Here is a 19,940-nt window from a genome sequence, read left to right on the forward strand (position 1 = left end):
CATGTATTGGGCAAACCAGAATCAAGATTGTCAATAAAATCATTATAGCTCTAGCCCATTTCTAAGGAGGAGAAACTCTTCCATTAGCTTTCACACTAACAGCAGTCTGGGGATGTAAAATACACTATGAAACATTCACAGACAGAGATTCATACACAAGTATCAAGTCTGAGTTCAACTAAAAAAGTAGGGAATCCCCTCGAAGCTCCTGGACCCCATAATCCAGTTGCACACCAATACCTGGATTCATAATAATTTAGGGGATGGCTCTCGTCTACACAGGAAAGTTCTAACATTGCAGTGCGATAAACAGGGAAGTGTATTACCCCCCGGCATTTTAATCGGTTCATCGCTGATCTTCCACAGTTGCTTGATGCTGTAAATAGCCATTCCCCGGAGTTTGGCAGTGCACGGATCAGTAACCACCTGTATGCTGATGACCTAGCCCTATTCAGTTTTGCAAGGTAGGTTTGCAACGCTTGCTTAATCAGCTGTTAACCTATAAAAATATAAATCATCTGGAGGGTAACCTGAAAAGAATCAAGGAAGTTATCAGGGGGGCGGCTGCTTCTATACCAGTAATTAAGGTTGTGGTTGATCAATCTTATAAATACCTGAGGGTATGCATAGATACCAAAGGCTCCTTCATGATGCATCGGAAGGAAATTGAAGTGACTCCATCCAAATTGTCAAAATCTCTATTAGTGCCAAGCCTTTCATCTCTGCTGGAGGTGATGCGAGCAAAGATCAATCCCATATTGATGTACGGCACCGAAATTGTCTTGGGCAAACAGAGCCGCATATTCAACAAGCTCATCGTCAGAATTTATAAATGTGTTCTGCGCCTGCTGAAGGCATCATCAGCCTCCCTGATTAATCTGTAATTGGGCCTTTTGAATCAGCGTTCTGTTAGCACTGGAGCCTTTCTCAATCTGTACCATAAGCTGCAGGGGTAGGGCTAACTTGCTAGAGGCAATGTTATGGGCAGACATCAACTCCAGCCAGTCTGGCCGATCGTACCCGCAGTTTTTTCAAGGAATGTGATCAGCTATTGAATGCGAACAACCTCTGGGACATAAGTTTAAGTCAAACTGTATTTAAACTGGGCATCTTTGGTCCTATCATTCAGACAGAGCAATATTAGCCAAGCGCAAGCATGCTTGGGTAGTCATGGATGTACGACATTACAACGCATGCTTTTATCACGCATGCTTTTACATCGCAAGTTTTACAACGCATGCCTTTACAACGCATAGCGCTTTGGGGTGCTGGATAGTGAATAGTTTAATTCACTTTTCCAACTCCAGTCCCCGTGGATAGTAGGGAAGGTGTTGGATAGTAAATTAAATCTATTCCCTATCCTAGAGCGCCCCCCAGCGCAATGCGTTGTAATGGTTTGCATTGTAAAAGTTGCGATGTTAAAGCATTGCGTGGTAAAAGTTGCGTTGTAAGTGATGTTTCCCGTAGTAATCAACTCATTCCAGCCCACTTACCACTCACCATACCTTACCGGTATATATTCCAATCACCTGAAATTAAGATCATGGCCCTAAGGTTGAAGGAGTGGTTCTTTTTTTGAAGCATCTGCCTTGCTGGTGCCACCCCTCAGAGGGGATTAAATGTAGAATCTGTGGGTAGTGTGATGAATCCTTTGAGCATCTCCTGTATCTCTGCCCTGCCCGCTTAGACGAGCGCAAATCTAGACTCTGGCATGAGTGGAACATTCTGGAAGTACAAACTTGCTGGCAGGGCATTATTGCAGCTCTCAATCCTGACAATACTATAGCCTTATAGCGAGCCGTAGAGGGCTATACCGGCTATTAAAGGCCCTCTCCAGCGTTAAAGGCCCCGAGCCGAAGGCGAGGGCCTTTAACAAGGGAGAGGGACTTTAATAGCGGTATAGCCCATCTACGAAGGGCTATAAGGCTATTAGAACATTCTGTCACTAGAGGATAGAATGTTCTAACAAAAAAAACAAAGCCTTTTGGGAGCGTGAGGGGATTGGAATCCCCCCAGGTTCCCTGAAGCCTTTGTTCACAGCCAGAGCTGTGAACAAAGAAACATCGGAATGTTGGAGCTCCAGGCTTATACCAGCCATTATAAGCCCAGAGCACTCCATTGTTTTCAATGGAGCTCCCAACATTCCAATGTTCTAATACCCTAAACATCCGGTTAACCAAATTTGTCTCTCAAGCATATAAACGGTTCAGTGCCTCAGGGAGTTTGCCGGGTGGCTGTGTAGTACCATCTTCCACATCCCCCGGATAATCGGCCCCTGTCCAGCCTGTTGCTTATGCTCTGTACCTGCACTTTGTGAGCCACCACCTTCTGGCTGCACTGCAGAAAGCAGCAATGTGAGTGTTTTTGTTCTGGTTAAAGGCCAAGTGTGATTTTTATTATGGTAATCATTTTTAAAATTCTGGTGCTTTACAAAGCTAATATCTCTTGTTTTAATGGTCAAACTACTGTTATCTTTATGCACTTGCACTTTGCTAAAGAGGCTGGTTCTAACCAGCTTGTTGTCTCTGAATGATAGCACTTTAATACATTTTTTGAAGGTGCAATGATGTTTTGAAGTTTTACAATCCTGGTACTTTACAGTGTTAATGTCAAATTGCTGCAATTTTGTATGCACCTGCATTTATTTAACGGTACCGGTTATTATTAACTTATTGTCATTGATTGGCGGTACCTTTTTATTCTTTTGTATCCATGTGTTTATTATTTGCTATGTTTTCCTTATTACGTCTTGGAATTCTGTTTTGTTTTATTATTTCACATTGTTAATATTAGCAAATTTTGTAAAGGTTTTAACTAACCATATAGAATAAAGAATACTGACTCACTCATATTAAAAATATGTCAGCAGAGCAAAACAAGCTATAATGATTATACATAAATAAGTGATTCCTGTTAGCTATAATGGAAAAACAATTATTAATGCTAAGTAGCTATAAAGTATTGACAGCCGAATTAAGGAATAAAGTGCATTAGCTGTTTCAGAGATTGTGCGAAGTATTCTTCCATAGCCATATCTTATGAATTTAAATTAAATCACCTTATTTTTATAAGGTGGATCAACAGAAATACGAATGATCGGCACCAGGGCTGCATTATGTCAGTTCTGTGCTAACTGGGGCCGTGGCATGTTATCAACCTGAGCACAGATACAGAAGGGTGTGTACCTGTTTTTAGGTCTCGTCTGACAGAGTGCATGGGTGTGAGATATATTATTTTGTTACGGTGAGCCCGTTTTGCACCATTGGTTTGCTTCATTGTGACTCTCATTTGCTTGCTTCTTACTCGTTAGGTGTGCGGCCCTTTCTTCCTCTTCTTATGTTTGTCCCATATCTGGAGCATGGACTCATTAATGTGTCCTTCTACTGTCCATCTTTAAAGGTTCTAATTTTTTCTTTTCATGTAAGCACTCTACAAGAGTATATGTGTTATCCAACTGTCTCTCTCATGTGCTTCTCTCCCTCTCACCATTGTGCTCTGTGTTCCTCTCTCATGTCCATGTGTATCTCCCCACGCCCATATTGCCCTCTTGCTTTCTGCCGGCCAGCTCCACTTTGCTGTCTTTCTCTTATTTGAATTTCCCTTCTGCTCAACCATTTTGCTTCTGCTCCTCACCACCGACCTGTTTTGCTTCCATCCCGTGTTGCTTTTTCCCCACCTACTTTAAAATCATGCCGCCTCACCCACATTGCTTTCACAGCATATCCGTGTGTTACTTCTGCCCCCACTCACTTAAAAAAAAAAGAATTGTAGGCAACACTAATATGTCCCAAAGGGGAGACCAATTGGCTTTGCCAATGCTTGTTTTAAGAGTTACTGAGTGTTGAAAAATGGCCTTCTCTGAAAAGTCACTCCAAACGTTTTGCCTTTCTCCTCTTCTGACCTCATTTTTGTCTGCTTTAGGACTCGGGGGACTTTACCACTGACTGCTATCCAGTGCTAAAATGCATGTGCTCTCTCCTCTAACCATGGTAACATTAGCTCATACCTAACTGGCATATTATACTTATAAGTCCCTAGTCAAGTTCACTACATGTACCCTGGGCCTGCAAATTAAATGCTACTAGTGCGCCTGCAGCATTGATTGTGCCACCCACACAGGTAGCACCACATACATGTATCAGGCCTGGCACTGCAGAGCCTGTGTGTGTAGTCCCACTGCCATGTTGACTTGGCATTTAAAACCCCTTGCCAAGCCTTAAACTACCATTTTATTATATATAAGTCACCCCTAAAGTAGGCACTAGGTAGCTGATAGGGCCGGATGCGGTGTAATCAAAAGGTAGGACATATACTTTTAAGTGTTGCATGTCCTGGTAGTGAAAAACACCCACATTTGTTTTTTCACTACTGTGAGGCTTACCCCGCTTATAGGTTAACATTGGGAATTCCTTATTCCACTTATAAGCTGTAATTCCTTATGAAAATGGAGTAGCTCTGTCGTGTTTCATATAATTGAAATGGTATTGAGAAAACCTCTTTACTAGTAAAAATGAATTTATCACTACCCTTTTAAAAATGCCCCTTTTAGAAAGATGGCATTATTCTGCTCTTAGCCATGTGTGCCTTCAGCCTGTCTCCCATAAACGTCAGCAGTGGGTGATAGCTGGACTTTGTGCATTCTCTCTACACAACCACACACAAAGGGAGCTTAGGTGTGAGTGAGTGGCCATTCACACCCTGCTGGGCCATCCTGGGCAGGATGGGAGGGAGGAGCTGACACACCTGAATAGGCTTTGTCCTGTTCCCACTCAAAGGGCTTCACACCCCCTTTTAGTGAGTCTGGAGCCAGAGCTGGGAGGTGGTTTTTGTGTACGATGGCGATGCCTCCACCCAGTTTGTTGATGCAGTCCTTGTGAATGATCTTGTAGCCATCCAGGATGGCCACGACGATGCCCGGGGCAGAGGTGAAGTACATCCAGGTTTCCGTGAGGAAGACGATGTCAGGGTGGCCAGAGTTCAGTAGTTCCCAGCTCTCCATGGTGTGTTTCTGGAGGGAGCGTGTGTTGAGCAGGATTCAGCTGAGAGAGTCGGGTCCAGTATGTGTTGGTCGTGCGGTGGGTGGGGCTCGTGTGCGGTGGCATGCGACAATGCAGCGGCAGTGTCTGCAGGATAAGAGATCCTGGGTGTCATTCGGTAATGCCCTGCAGCAGGTGGTGCGGTGTCCAATGTTGAGGGCATAGAGGGTGCTGACATCGTAGTGGGGGTTGGTCCTAGGACCGGTACCCTTGGTGCTGGGAGTGATCCAGGTGCCTTAGGCGCACCTGTGGTGTGCCAGCTGTGTGTGTCCACTACGTGGTTGCCCTGCAGTGACCATGGAGGGCCGTGAGGGGTGAGGGCTGGACAGCAGGGGGCAGAGAGGCGGGAAAGAGGAGAACTGCGCAGGAGGAGGACGGTGTTGCGGGGACACGTGAGGAAAGGCACAATGCAACAGGCAGGAAGAGAGGAGAAGATGCAGAAGGAGAAGAAAGTGACAAAATAACAGAGGATGCAGAAGGTGAATAGCGTAACAGAAAAGCACAAAATGTGAAAGGAAGAAGAGAGATCAGATCAGAAGGGAGGGCAGAAGCTGAGAGACAGAGCAGTCAATGGCAGCAGTCCCAGCCCAGTCAGTGGACCCCTGCTTTGTGTATCAGCATCCACTTACCTAAGGGGATTTTTGGCCCAGGGCGGGGTAGCAGCAGCCTACCTAGGGCTCCAGGAGGTAGTCTACAGGGTGGGGATACTGCTCTCCAGGGGAAGCTGAAGGGGACACAACAGCCTCCCAGGAGGCACTCAGGACAGGCAAGTGTGCCAAAACCCCTCAGCGTGAAGTGCTGGCCTGCTGTGGTGAACCCACCCCCAAGCAGGCGGCGGAGACTGAAACTGGCTTACAACGCCGCAGGGGTGTGGGACGGTGGACACACCATGCCCCTGGCAACCCCCAGGGACGGCATCCACAGCAAGCAGAGGATACAGGGGCAGGTGCTACAGCAGCAACTCCCTTAGTTCAGCCCGGGAACTTTGCCAGGAGCAGTGGTAGGGTGGAAGCCCTACCATGTGGCCACTCGGCAGCGCTGCCTGGGATTGAACATGGCAGCAGCAGAGGTGAAGAAGGGTGGTATGAAGCTCCCAGGAGGTTCGGACAGACGGGTGGAGGAGCAGGCCTTTCGGCCGGCGGAACGTTTAGAGGAATGGTGCCAGCAACGGCACTTTGAGCACATGCGCAGTCATTTGCAGATCAAATGCAGGCCACTTTCTATCTCTGCAGCTTATTGACAGAGATATATGGCTTTGAATTGTGCTCTTGCAAATAATATAGATAAATAATAATACATTTTATATACTAATCATATCTATTTATTTAGTGCTTGTATTTATATATTCATTTTAGAATGTTTTTGTTTCATTTTTTCAGTTACATATTTTGAAATGTATTTTGGTTTGTTATATTGATATTTACATTCAGGTTATTCATTAATGTATTACTTTTTCATACATTAATTTACCTTTTTAAATGTATTATGTTAAATACGTATATATTACGTTATGTAATGTGGATATCTATGTCAGTGGTATTTTAGTATTCAGTATTATTGTACTTTTACAGTATAATTATGTAAAGTTAATATTTTTAACATCAATTTTTTTCAGTGATATATTTGTGTGGCAACATTGACAAGCTATTAGTGACACGTGATAGCTTGAGTAAATGAAGTCATAGTACTTGAACATTTGAGTGTGAGCCTCACATCATTGAGTTTGAAACTTGTTGAGGGAGAAGGGAGATACCCTGTTCAGGGTAGGAATAGTTGTGCATTACTGTCCATAACCCACATGATATTACGGCATGTGTGATGTAGACTAAAATGTGCATGAAGTAGTTTAAGGAGTAACTCAGAAATACTCATCTTATTTTCAAATGTATCATTTGTGTCACATAATGAAATTCACAATATTCTACCATTAGAACCACTGAGGTACACCCGCCTGAAACAAAACAAATCTCCTGGCTCATTAAATTGCAGATGAAGGTCCATGTGAAGGCCTGGCCAGATCTCCCCACTCAGCTGAAGGCACATGGGCAGCAGAATTGTGATGAGTAGATTTGCTACATTTTGCCAAAATATGTAGTATTTTTATATTAAATTATATTATTGAATTACATTAAATTATAATTATACATACATGTTTTAAATGAAAGCAAATATTTACTTAATTGTTATTTATTAAAAACGATCAATTCTTATAATAAAAATGAGTATTTTTACCTAACATTATAAACTATGTATTTATTACAATAATTATTTTTTATTTTAATAATTAATTTGATTTGTGTATATTTATTTATTTGTATTCTATGTTATTTGTTTCTATCACCTTGCAGTGTGAATAGTAAATCTGACCCCTCCAAAGTCTAATTCTTTCCCTACTGTTGCTTAGGTTGTATTAGGAATAGTAAATCTGACCCCTTTAATGTCCAACCCTCTCTCTACTGTTAATTTGATTGTAGGGGGAATCGTAAATCTGACCTCTCCAAAGTCTAACCATGTCCCTAATTTTGTTAAGTCTGGAGTAGAAGTATTAAAATAGACCCCTTCAGTATCCAATTCTTTCCGTACTGCTGCTCAGTTTGCAGTGGGAATAGTAAATTTTCCTCTCTAAGTCCAACACTTTTCTCTACTGTTGTTTAGGTTGGAATTGGAATAGCACACCTGACATGGCCAAGTTCCTACCCTTTCCCTTATTTTGTTAAGTGTGGAGAGGGAATACAACATCTAACCCCTCCAAAGCCCAACACTTTCCCTACTGTTGCTCGGGTTGCAATGGGAGTAGTAAATATGATCCCATTCTAAGTCTAACACTTTCCCTATTGTTGTTTAGGTTAGAGTCGAAATCATTCATCCGATACCTCCAGGGTACTACACTCTCAAGTTTGTAGTGTGAGCAGTAAATCCAATTTCTCCAAAGCCCGACAATTTCTCTACTTTTGTTTCAGTCGGAGTGGGAATAGTAAATTCGACCCTGCCAAAGACTAATACATTACCTAAAATTGTTTGGCTTGGAGTGGGAATAGTAAATGTATTTCCTCTCTGCTGTATGTTTTTTCATCATTTTTGTTGTCTGAAATTATAAGCATACATTTATGAAATTAGAATTAGATTTGTAAATATTTTACTCCCTGTTCCCAAGCTATACCTATTTTACTAATGTTTGTAGGCTTTATTTATAGACCTATGTGTGAATATGTGTTAAATGTTTTTGGTTTGTTTTAATATGTTTAGATATATTTTTGTTATTTCATTTTAAAGAATATATTTATTGAAACATTATATTTTTATTTTACGCTGTGAGTTTTCTGACATTATTTTTATGTATTTTAGTCTTTAACAACTATTACTTTTAGTCATTTGTTTTAACTTTGTATGTATTAATAATTATATAGTATTTTTTTGTTTATGACTGATTAATATTTAACAGCAGTATTTTGTATCGTCAATTCTTGTAGTTGATATTCTGTCATATAACCCATGAGGAGGACCACTCTGCAATAAAATACATCACCTGGAACATTTTACTGCAAATGAATGTCCTAGTAGAAGGCTTAGCCATACTTCCTTTCTCAGCTAGTGCACTGTGATCTCATGTAATGCCTCTATACCAGTATTATTTTCATGTTGTTTAGTGATTTATTCTGTAGATTAAGATAAATATGATTCACTCATTGATGCTGACATGTTTAGTCTTAGACAATCATATGTTTGTGGAACTTCCACATACTATTAGTGACACGTGGTAGCTTGAGTAAATGATGTTATAGTACTTGGACTTTTTAGTGTGGGCCTCATATCATTAAATTTAAAGGTTTTTGATGGGGAAGGGGGATATGTGTTCAGGGTAAGAGTGGTCATGCATTTGACTCCATGGCCCACATGATAATAGGGCATGTGTGACGTAGTCTAAAACGTACATGCAGCAGTGTAATGAGAAACAGAAATAATAATATTGATTACAAATGTATCTTTTGTGTCACATAATGATATTCACATGTTCACAGATGGGCCTTTGCTCTCTCTCTCTCATTGTCCACAGTGGGCAGCATAGAGATAGGGAAGCATCACCAGGACCCAGTATATAAAAGGTAGACCTCAGCTGAAGCGGAGAATTACACCACCAGCACCTCTGCAAAAGAAGAGATGGAGTGGTATTCATATACAGGAGCGTCAGTGTGGCATGGAGATTAAAAACATTGGCCCTCATTAGGATAGCGGTTTTTCCGCATCCTCCGGGCCGGCGGAAGAGTCCGCCAGCCCGGAGGATGCGGAAAAACCGCTGCGGAGCCTTCACAGACCCCCCGCCAGATTAGGATGGCTGGGGGGTCAGGAAGACCGTCCGCAGCTTTTTCGCCGCGGTCGCTTTCCGACCGCGGCGGAAAAGCTCTAACATGTCTGGCGGTGTCTATCAGACACCGCCAGGCATATTAGGATGTCAGCATTTCTATGCCTTTCCACGGCGGCATTTCCGCCGTGAAAAGGCATACGGACTTTTGTTTGGGGCCCGTTGCGGGCCCCCAGGGGTGAAGGGGGGGTGGGGGGTGCACATGGGGGGTACCTATGGTACCCCCCTGCATTTGCGTGCACGAAGCGGCAGGCACCTCGAGGTGCCTGCCGCTTTGTGCATGCAAATGCACTGCTTTCATTTTTAACCTTGCGGCGGGTGCTGCTTGAAGCAGCACCCGCCGCAATGTTAAAAATACAGGATGTGACCGCCACCCTGGCGGTCACATCCTAATTGCACAGGAGGGACCGCCGCTGCCCCTGCGGACGGTCCCTCCTACTCTGGGGTGGCGGACGGACGCAGGTCCGTCCGCCATCCTAATCGACCCCATAGTCTGTAAATCATCTGTGGGAGGTGGGCAAACAGGCGAGAGAGCTGGTGACCCTGAACAAAACTACACACCAAGAGGACAGTGAACATGGTGTTTCTCTTGGCCCACAAGAGTAAGTGGTGACTGGTGATCAGGAAAACCACAAGGATACATCCCCTTGCTAACCCTCATGTCAATCCTCTTCCTACCAGTAGTGCTACCCAATTGAATACCACTAGCTGATTGAGCATCATGCCCTTGACACCCCTGAGCTTCTTATGCTTCTTATACCACAGACCAAACCTTCATCGTCTAGCTGGGAAGTTGTTAAGAACTTTGGTGGCTGGGTAGCAGGTAATTCTTCAGGGATCTGAAAATGGACTTGCTGCTCTGCAGGGTGCACTGACTGCCCAGCACAGGGAACTCACCTGCCTCTACTCCTACTGGACTACCTCCATGACAGCTCCAGGATCCCCCGAGCCACCATCCTTCCCCCGCTTTATTATTATATAGTCCCATTCATTGCATCTCCTGTCCTTGCCCCTATGTCTCATCCCTTTCATGAGGTGTCATGCCCAGTCCCACTCTTGACCAGAGCCTTGAGACCCTCACGGGTGAGTAGCAGCGCTTAACAAACACACGATTGATTGATTGATTGATTGATTGAGATGCTCATGCAGTAGGAAATTATGTTGGTCACCATACCTTTGGGTCCCCATCCAGTACAGCTAGAACAGCACCCTGTCAGGGTTGGTGTATCACTTTGTTTTAGACTTGTGTTTCTTTGGAATAACTTCTGGCTTAAGATTTTCATTTCAACATTTCAGTTCTGGTTTGGCAATTACTTCGGAACTTTGATTTTTGGATTTTTTTCATAGGCTACTCATGTTTTTTAAACCTACCCCCTCTACAAGTTAAACATTCCATCCCTAGATCAGGCAGTATCCCTTGTGAATCCACTGAGTTTGGAAATTAACCCCTAGTTGTAAATCCATTTCTGCGTGTCTGTACGTTATTGAACATACATTAACTTTTTTGAGTTGGCCCCTGTTTGTTCTTCTAGGTCTATGTCAGATAATAAAGCACAACATTATTTTTCAGCCAAAATATTGTAGCCATAATATCAACTACCAAAATATCTTAAAGGTGATTATATATATATAAGTACATATAGAATTAGTATTCTTAACTCCACATCTACGTAACTCAAAGATGTGCATATATGAAAGGTACATATATTTGGGATTTACGTTAGACCATCTGTCCTTGACTCTAAATATACTTACTGTCATGATATTTTGGTAGTAAAAATCTGTGTGCCTGTTCTGGTCATGCAGTTTTGGAGTATGTCACGCATGGTATTGTTTGGGTGTCAAAACTGTCTCTGTTCTCAGCTTCTAGCAGAGTATCAGGTTATCCTTGAATGGTAAGACCAGCTGTAAAGACCGTAGCTCTCATTTTAGTCCTGGAAAGCTTTGCCATGAGACTAAGACTAAGACTAATGCTGGTTCATTAGGGATATTGCTGAATTGGTTTTCTCTGCTGTAAATTAGTACCAAGGCACTATGCACAATGTATGCTACATGCTTTAAATGTCAACCATCCTACCTATCTGAATATGTACATATAGTGCAAAGTAAAGTTATTATAATTTACAAACCATATTGCGTACAGTTTGTTGTATTGATCCCAGATATTATTAATGTTTTTCTTTCTACCTCACTCACATTAAGTTACTGGTTCCATGGTAGAGAGGTTGCCAATTTCTGCGATTAATTCACCAACTTTTAAAATATTTTTCCCACTCTTCAAGGCTTACATGCATTAAAATTAGGGGGGTGTTCCCGATTATGCCCTTTGCTAAATTTGTAAAGGTTCCTGGTTTATGTTTGCGTTTGTTCATGAGAAATATTTGTGTGCACAGCAAGATCTTTTGTACTGTACAGTGAGATAATTTTTACTGTAATCAAACCATGCCAAGTTGAAAATTGGGTGCAGATCTACTTTTTCAAAAAGTTAAGGTTTCGCTGAGAAGTTCCATGTACGATGGAATTCTGAAAGAGAGAAAAATGGAGGCCTTGAATATGATAAGCAACTTGTGCTGCTCTATGTGTAAGCTGCACACCCGGTAAATACCAGTTGTGCTGTGGTCAATGTTTACAGGACACAATTTAAGACCCATTCTGCTTAGAACACGTTGAAATGGAGAATATCAGAAAGTGAATGTTTTTGCCCATTACGAGGTTTGCAACCACTGCATATGTCTGGCACGTTTGACCTGGTGAAAATCAGCAGATAAAAAATCACTCCAATGTGCAATTATGATCCAAGATGTAATTTATTTATTTATTTATTTTATTATTAAAGTTTTGTATAGCGCTAGCTAGACCCGTAGGTATCAGAGCGCTTCACATACATATTGTGCAAAGCCGAAGGGCCTTACATTACCTAGAAGGCTGGCAGTAAGTAAGCAAACCACGGATGAAGACTACAGGATGAACAATAAGTAACTGTGCAGCGGAGGGGGAGGGGAAGAAAAAAAGACAAACAGGGAGATTAGCATAGTCTGTTCACCAACAATCCTTGAATGGGAGTCAACTCGGGGTATTGAGGTCTAGGTTAGTTGACGTTGTTCAGGAAAGTATTTGTTAAGGAGATGGAGTTTGAGGTCTCTTTTGAAACAAGAGAAGGAGGGGTTGCATCTGAGGACTCCCGGGAGAGCGTTCCATATCCTGGGAGCGTTGCCAGAAAACGATCGGTATTGGGTGGTTTTCTTTTTCATTTTTGGAGGAATGAGAAGGAGTGAGTTGGAGTTTCTCAGTGTTCTGGTTTGACCTGCTCTTACCAGTTTGTTGTTCAGGTAGTTGGAAGCTGGGGAGTGGAGGGTTTTGTGTGTGATGCAGGCCAGCTTGTAAATACATCTCCCTTCCATGGGAAGCCGTTTGAGGGAGTTGAAAGCTGGAGTGATGTGATCAAATCTTTTTACTCCAGATACAAGTCGAGCAGCCATGTTCAGCACTGCCCTTAGAGGGGTAGGTGAGCTTTTGGAGTCCCTGTAAGGATGGCGTTCCCGTAGTCTATTTTAGAGAGAACCAGGGATTGAACTACTGTCTTGAGGTCATCATGGGGAAGAAAAGGTTTCAATTTCTTGAGGTATTTTAGAGAGAAAAGAGCACTTTTAGCAGAGTTTTTGATGTGGGCCTCCATTGACAGGTTCTTGTCCAGGGTGATGCCTAGAGACTTAACTGGGTCGGATAGAACGAGGGGGCAGTTTAGGGCAACCAGATTCTTGAGCCACTCTTGGATAGGACGATGGTTACTTTTTGGAGAGAATAGGATCAGTTCCGTTTTATCTGGGTTGACCTTTAAGTGATTGACGTTGAACCAAGTTTGGATCTCCGTTAGAGTGCTATTGAGGTGTTGCATATCATCGGGGGTGTTTATTTTGAAATAGATTTGGGTGTCGTCCGCATAAAGGTGGTAACTCACTCCAGCTTTTTTCAAGATGATTGTGAGGAGCTCCATGAAGAGATTGAAGAGAGACGGGGAGAGGATTGAGCCTTGTGGCACCCCAAGTGTGACTTTTGTCGACTTCGATAGACAGGATTTAATTTTAATTTGTTGCGAGCGATGTTGGAGGAAAGAGGTGAACCATTTGAGTACAGTACCATTTATGCCGGAGCGCTTCGACAAGGTCTCTAGAAGAGCTGGATGATTAACTGTGTGGAATGCCGCAGATAGGTCAATAAGGATGAGTAGGCAGGCATCACCATCATCTAAGGTTTTGCGAATGTCGTCCGAGACGTTGAGTATGGCTGTTTCAGTGCTACAGCCTTTCCTGAATCCCGATTGAAAGGTGTCAAGGAGGTTGAACTCATCAATGTGTTTATTGAGTTGGTGGAGAACACATGACTGCAATGTTTTTGCAAGGAATGGGAGGTTTGAGATAGGTCTGAGGTTGTTCAGATCATTAGGGCCGGCCCATGGTTTCTTGAGGATGGGTGTGATTTGTCCTAGCTGAAGGGAGTCTGGGACACAGCCTGAGGTGAGAGAGGCGTTGATGATTTTTGTCCAGAAAGGGGAAATGGTGTGGTTGAGTTCTTTTATGATTGTGGAAGGGAGGGGGTCCATGGCGTGGAAGGAAATGTTTTAGATTTGACATTATCTTGAAGACCTTGTTTTCCGCCATTTGCTCAAAGTCGGACAAGTGCGCATTGTTTTTTAGCTGGAGGCCAGTCTGATTGTCCTTGTACAGAATTCTTTCTGTGTTGTCGGGGGAAGTGGAAGGGGGCAGGTAATGAGGGGAGGAGTGTTTGCGGTTTGAATGAAGGATTGATCAATTTTCGAGACTTTATTGGTGAAGAAGATGGCAATTTCTTCACATCACAAGTCAGATAAAAATGGGAGACTAAGCCAATTTTCTCTGAACTATATCATATGCAGAGTCATTTCTAATGATATAAGAAACACAAATTGGCTTCACGTGGCATGACGTAAACGTGGAAAAAAAGGCTTCTTGACATTTAGAAAGTTCAAAGATTTCTGTAGAGCTTCCGGAAGGTTGGAAAATCAAAACTTCACAAGTTGACATGCCTTTATCCTACAATTAGTCTTTGCCTGGAGAATAGTTATTTTTTACTCACACAGGTGAGCTGTTTTTAATAACAACCTGAACAGTTATGGCATTATAATTTATTAACAGCTGGTCCTTGCCATCTACCATGCCTGCTATGGCATAAATCTTTAGTATGACAACAGTACTAAACTCGACCATACTTGTGAAGGTCACTGGTATGTTATTCAGATCCTTTAGCCTAGCACTTACTTTCTGTAAGCAGTTTGACTGAGAAAAAACATCTGCAGTGAAATGTATGTTCCAGCAATTTCTCGCAGTCACACTCTTAGTCTCACTCAGCATTCCATATCAATACCCATTCCAGTTTGCACTTATCAAAACATCACCTACTGATTGACTGTAAAGATCTATAAACTCTGAGGTGAATCTTCCCCTTGCCTGAGAGAATCTTGTTCTCTAATCCACCAGGATCAGGCTTTTGTATTGAGTCAGATTACGTACTACTCCCAAAAACTTCGTAACCTAAGATTATTCTCTTATGTTTGGCAGGCCATCATTTTTGGAATCTCCTTTAATCAAATGAATAGATATTTTTACCAATTACCCAATATATTTTAAAGATGCCTTTTGAAATCCATTGTTTCCATTGTCAAACACATTTCTGTTATACCCTAATATTGTAAACTCTAAGGGGCATATTCTCAAGAACGTGTGATAACCATCGCAAAAGTAACTTAACGCAATTTTGTATATCGCAGTCTGTCACGAGAAAATAACATCATCTTAACGTCCAATTCCCAACCCGGCGACACCATGCGATAGTAGCATGATAACGCGACTGCGCAAAATCCAACGCGACTAACAAAAAATGCAAAACACAAACGCCAAAAAAGTTGCGATGCCCCAAAGCGTGATACCAAAATCAATGGTAACCAGCGACAGCCCTGCAATACCCACGCATCATGTGGGAAAATGCACTATAAAAGCCAAAACAAAAAAACACGTCAAAACCAATTCAAACGCCGTAACACCATGGATGCACCCGGACCGAGTTCAGAGGAGAAGCCTAACCCCACAAGCCAAACAGAGGTCCAGCCAGGAACTCCGTGTTCGGGGAAGGGCAAGGAGAAGAGGAAGAGGAAGACGGGGTTCAGTCTGCAGGAAGACCGGATCATCGTCACCGAGGTGATAGAACACTTCCAAAAACTGCTTGTCATCTCCACTGCGGTACTGGCAACACAAACAGAAATATGGCAGACCATTGTCACCAACGTCAATGCAGTCAGAGTGGCGAGGAGGTCAAGAGGTGCTGGCAGACCAAACAGAAATTCGCCGCCAACAGGAAGGGAGGCGGCTGGAGGAAATGGTGGCCACAGTCACCAGTGTGGAGACAGTGGCATGAGCCCGGGGCTGGAACACAGCAAGATTCGACCTGATCCAACAGCAAAAGGGTGAGTAATGACCAGAGACTGGGGGAATGGGGGGAGATGGGCACAATGGCACACATGCATGATCATGTGAAGCACACCACACACACACAATTGCAGTGGAACATGTCCCTGATACCTTTGGCACAATGCAGCACACATAGAAACACCAAGTAGGCCCCCATCCACCATGTGCACATATGGACCCCCTCCGAATAACCGACACCACCAATCCATGCACATGTGAAGAAACCAGAAAAGCAGCAGCTGCGTGAGCCACACTGACGAAGCAAGTGACACTGCATGACTGATAGCATGGCAGCAGCCCAAATAAATGAACTTGTCCACGGATCAACATGGACGTGGCCCAGTGTGGATCACAGCCGTAAAGGAGCAGGTCACACTCTGACATAACCAGGTGTACCTACAACCCATGCCTTCCAATACACGCAGGAGACATACAATGCAAAAGGCCACAAAATCTGTGCAAGAGCACTAATGACCCAAGTAGCAAACATCCCAGCCCCCGAAAAGCACACAATTCAAAGGCACGCCACCTCAAAGGGACAAGGGTCCACAAAATCAGAGCTGCAGGGCGGACTCCCCCACAATGCAGCAGACACATAGCAACCACAGTACATCACCAATTACGGCAATGTGGGACAAAGTGCAACACCTACACCACAGGACAAAGGACACAACTGGTTCTGCTTGTACGTAGTAACTGGCCACTCACATCTGGCATTGCCTGACACTGTGTGATGACAATGTACGGGTACCACCACACATCCGTCATGTACTCGGAAAACCCACTGTTTGCCATCAAATAGCCAGCTCCACCAGAGCAGTCACAATGTGCATTGTCATGTAGTCTTCGTGTAAACATCTGCAAAGCGGCAACATACATGGGAACCTCTGTTAACATGCATCTCCCCTTCACATTGCAGGGGCTCAAACAACACTTACTGCAGAGCAGACCACAAATCCCATCAGTGATTATGAAGAGCACAACCTGCACATCTGTTCAGACACCCTGCACGGATAATGGACAGCCTCCGCATCCCACCCCCAGGAGCAGGCCAGCCCAGCTGACTCGAGGAGACCCCCACACCTGCAAAGACCACACAACAGGAAACAAACACCACCACAGCTGTCTCCCAGGACTCCCACGGACAACACATGGAATTCCGACGCTGTGTGTTGGGTCACCAGGTGGAGTTGGCTGATCCGCTGTGGGTGGGTTTCGAGCTCGTGGCAGCGAAGCTCGATGCCATACGTGGGGTTCTGAGTCCCTACAGGGACCACTTACAGTCCCTAATACACACAAATTGTCCGCACCATGCTCCATGACAATCCTTGGCTGACATCGCTGGGACCATCTCTCGGATACTAGAACTGTCTAGTCAGACAGACACCAGCGATGACAGCACAGAGTTGGCACAGATGCGCAGTACAATTGAGACCATGGAGCCGATGCAGGCTGGAAGTTTGGCTGCCACAGCGGAACACCAGCGAGATGTAGCTGGAATCTTCCATGCCTTGCACTACATCATCCTGCCATTGCTGCCACTGAGCTGGGCACAGATGACTGCAGCGTGAACTGCGACACACACCTTTCCGACCCCTGATCTGTCAGTGGCACATAGTGATGCAGCCCTATCACCATCACATCCTGATGTGTCAGTGGCCCCTAGTGATGCAGCCATTACCCTCCACACACACCAAACACATCGGACACTGAGGAAGTATGAGAGGACTAAGATGTGGATGGGAATTAGTATGTGAGGAAGGAGGTAGTAGCCTCCATCACCACCATATGACCTGTCCCTGCCTGTTTCTGCCCTATGCACCATGCCCTGGGACAACACCTTCCACTGACCCCCAGAACACTAAGAGACATATATCTGGACCATGACATGGACTGGCAAATCTTCACTGGTGGACAATAACACAGCACTCCTGCAGCGGACTGCACTCTCACTGTCCCAAATCACTTACCAATCCCCAGCGGACTCTGGTTGGCTCACCACTGGGCTCCCATGTAACGTGGGCTAGGCATGGCCATGTACAGCTCCAGCTTTGGAATGCACCAGAATGTGAATAAAACATTCGAAATCACACGATGTGTCATGACTATGTTTACTCAAGTATGAAAGTATAGATGTATGTATGGACAATGATTGCACAAGAATGTACACCCGTGTAAATGACATCAATGCGTATGTTGAACCCTGAGCCACATGGCCAGTTGGATGTCTATGAAGGTGTGTACTAGCTGTGGCCTCGTTGCACATTAACGATAATCTCGCTACCTCCCAACGTAGGCACACGCCCATGTATTGAATAGGGCTGTGTGTAGGAATGACCAAATCCGTAGCAGGCCAGAAGTGGTGTCCTATATCACATGTGTCACCAGAACTTCACGTTGCATACCTACTCACACACATCTGTGTGGACACAATCTGTTTCGATTCATAGCATTGATCCGCATGGTCAGAGTTTGGACACCATACTCATATTGCTGGAGACACATAAATGCACAGGCCTGCCAGCCACAATCCCAAACACAGTGTTTGGCTCACAGAGACGGAGCAGGCAAAAGGGACCCACCCCCATTGTACAGGCGTCACTCAGTCCCTCCCTGTGTAAAGACGATGCTCATTGTGGCCCACGATTCGTACATCTAATCAACACTCATCACATTTGGACAGTAGTGAAGTTGCGGAGACTTTATTGGCATGTGCGTGTCAGTATGGACAAGGCAAGGGCCACAACATCCAGGGACATGCTTTAGACACTTACACGCCCCATGGGAACCTGTCGAGGCGCAACACATGGCGGTGCAAAATGTACACAAATCGTTATGGATGGCAACGGTCTCAGCCCACCTTGCCTAACCGGATGAGTCATGTGATGTTTGGTTTCTGCCCATTGCCCCATGTCAGGTGACACGACTCACAGCCCATGGGGTCTGTATAGTGCTGTTCCACCGGACAGCGCCGACTGTCTGCTCTGCTGACAGTGCTCAAGTGGGAGGGTCTGACAAGGTCACACGTCGTGTTACATTGCCATGTGTGCTCCCCCCCCCCCCCCAGCAGTACATCTAGGCTGTCCGGTTTTAGGTTTAAACCTATAATAACTGATAAAACCCCACTGAAAGAGAAATAACCCTCACCAGTGAAAACATATAAACACTGAAAAAACACCTGCACAGTCACAAACTGAATGTCATTCAGAGAAAGAAAAAAGATTGAGAGAGTCATTTTTTTCTTCCTGAAGGGGCCAATACAATGTATCTTTGTTATACAAGCTAGCAGCAAGAAAGACTGGGCTAACATTATTCTGCTTGAGTTTTGTTTTTAGGGTTGCCACTAAAAGATTTTTTTCTTCTTCCTTTTACCCTTTTCGGTTTTGTGGTCTTTGGTCTAAAGATACAGGGTTTAGAAGCATGTTTTAGGTCTTGTTTAATGATTTTATAAACTGTAGAGAATCAGGAAATATTAAAATCATATTTGATATTTTGGCTGCGTTTATTCTTTCACTGATAGGTAGAAATGGCTGGGAATCTTTCCCAATATGTGCCATCACATTTACCCCACAGAGAATGGGTAAAAACCCTTGATACATCATCCCGCAGTTTCTAGTGAGTCAGTATTGATAGTAGGTGAATTGCCTACACCTCAGGCTTTAAACATTCTATGCTAGGTATAGTGACAAGTATATGTGAAAAGAGTGCTATCACCAAGCTTCTGGGATAGTGGTGAAAACATGACGCCAGACTTTTGGAAAACATGGAATGAAGTGTCACTTGGAATGCTCTGCAAAGAGGTTCTTTTCAAGTTCAACAAAGATTGGAGTGATATTGTTTGTATTTGCAGTGATTCAGCTACGTGTATGAAAAAGTTGTATGATGACATGTCAAAATCAATACCTAAGCTGAGGTTCTTCCCTGTAAGAGATCCTTGCCACTTTTTAGATGGTATGCTGAAAACATCTTTACAGTCTTCAGAGTTAATGAAGAATGCTATTGACTTTTTAGTCCATTCTGATGTACTGTTTTGTTATGCACAGG

Source organism: Lissotriton helveticus, chromosome 10 (assembly GCF_964261635.1).
Source record: "Lissotriton helveticus chromosome 10, aLisHel1.1, whole genome shotgun sequence".
In the NCBI taxonomy this organism is placed as follows: domain Eukaryota; kingdom Metazoa; phylum Chordata; class Amphibia; order Caudata; family Salamandridae; genus Lissotriton; species Lissotriton helveticus.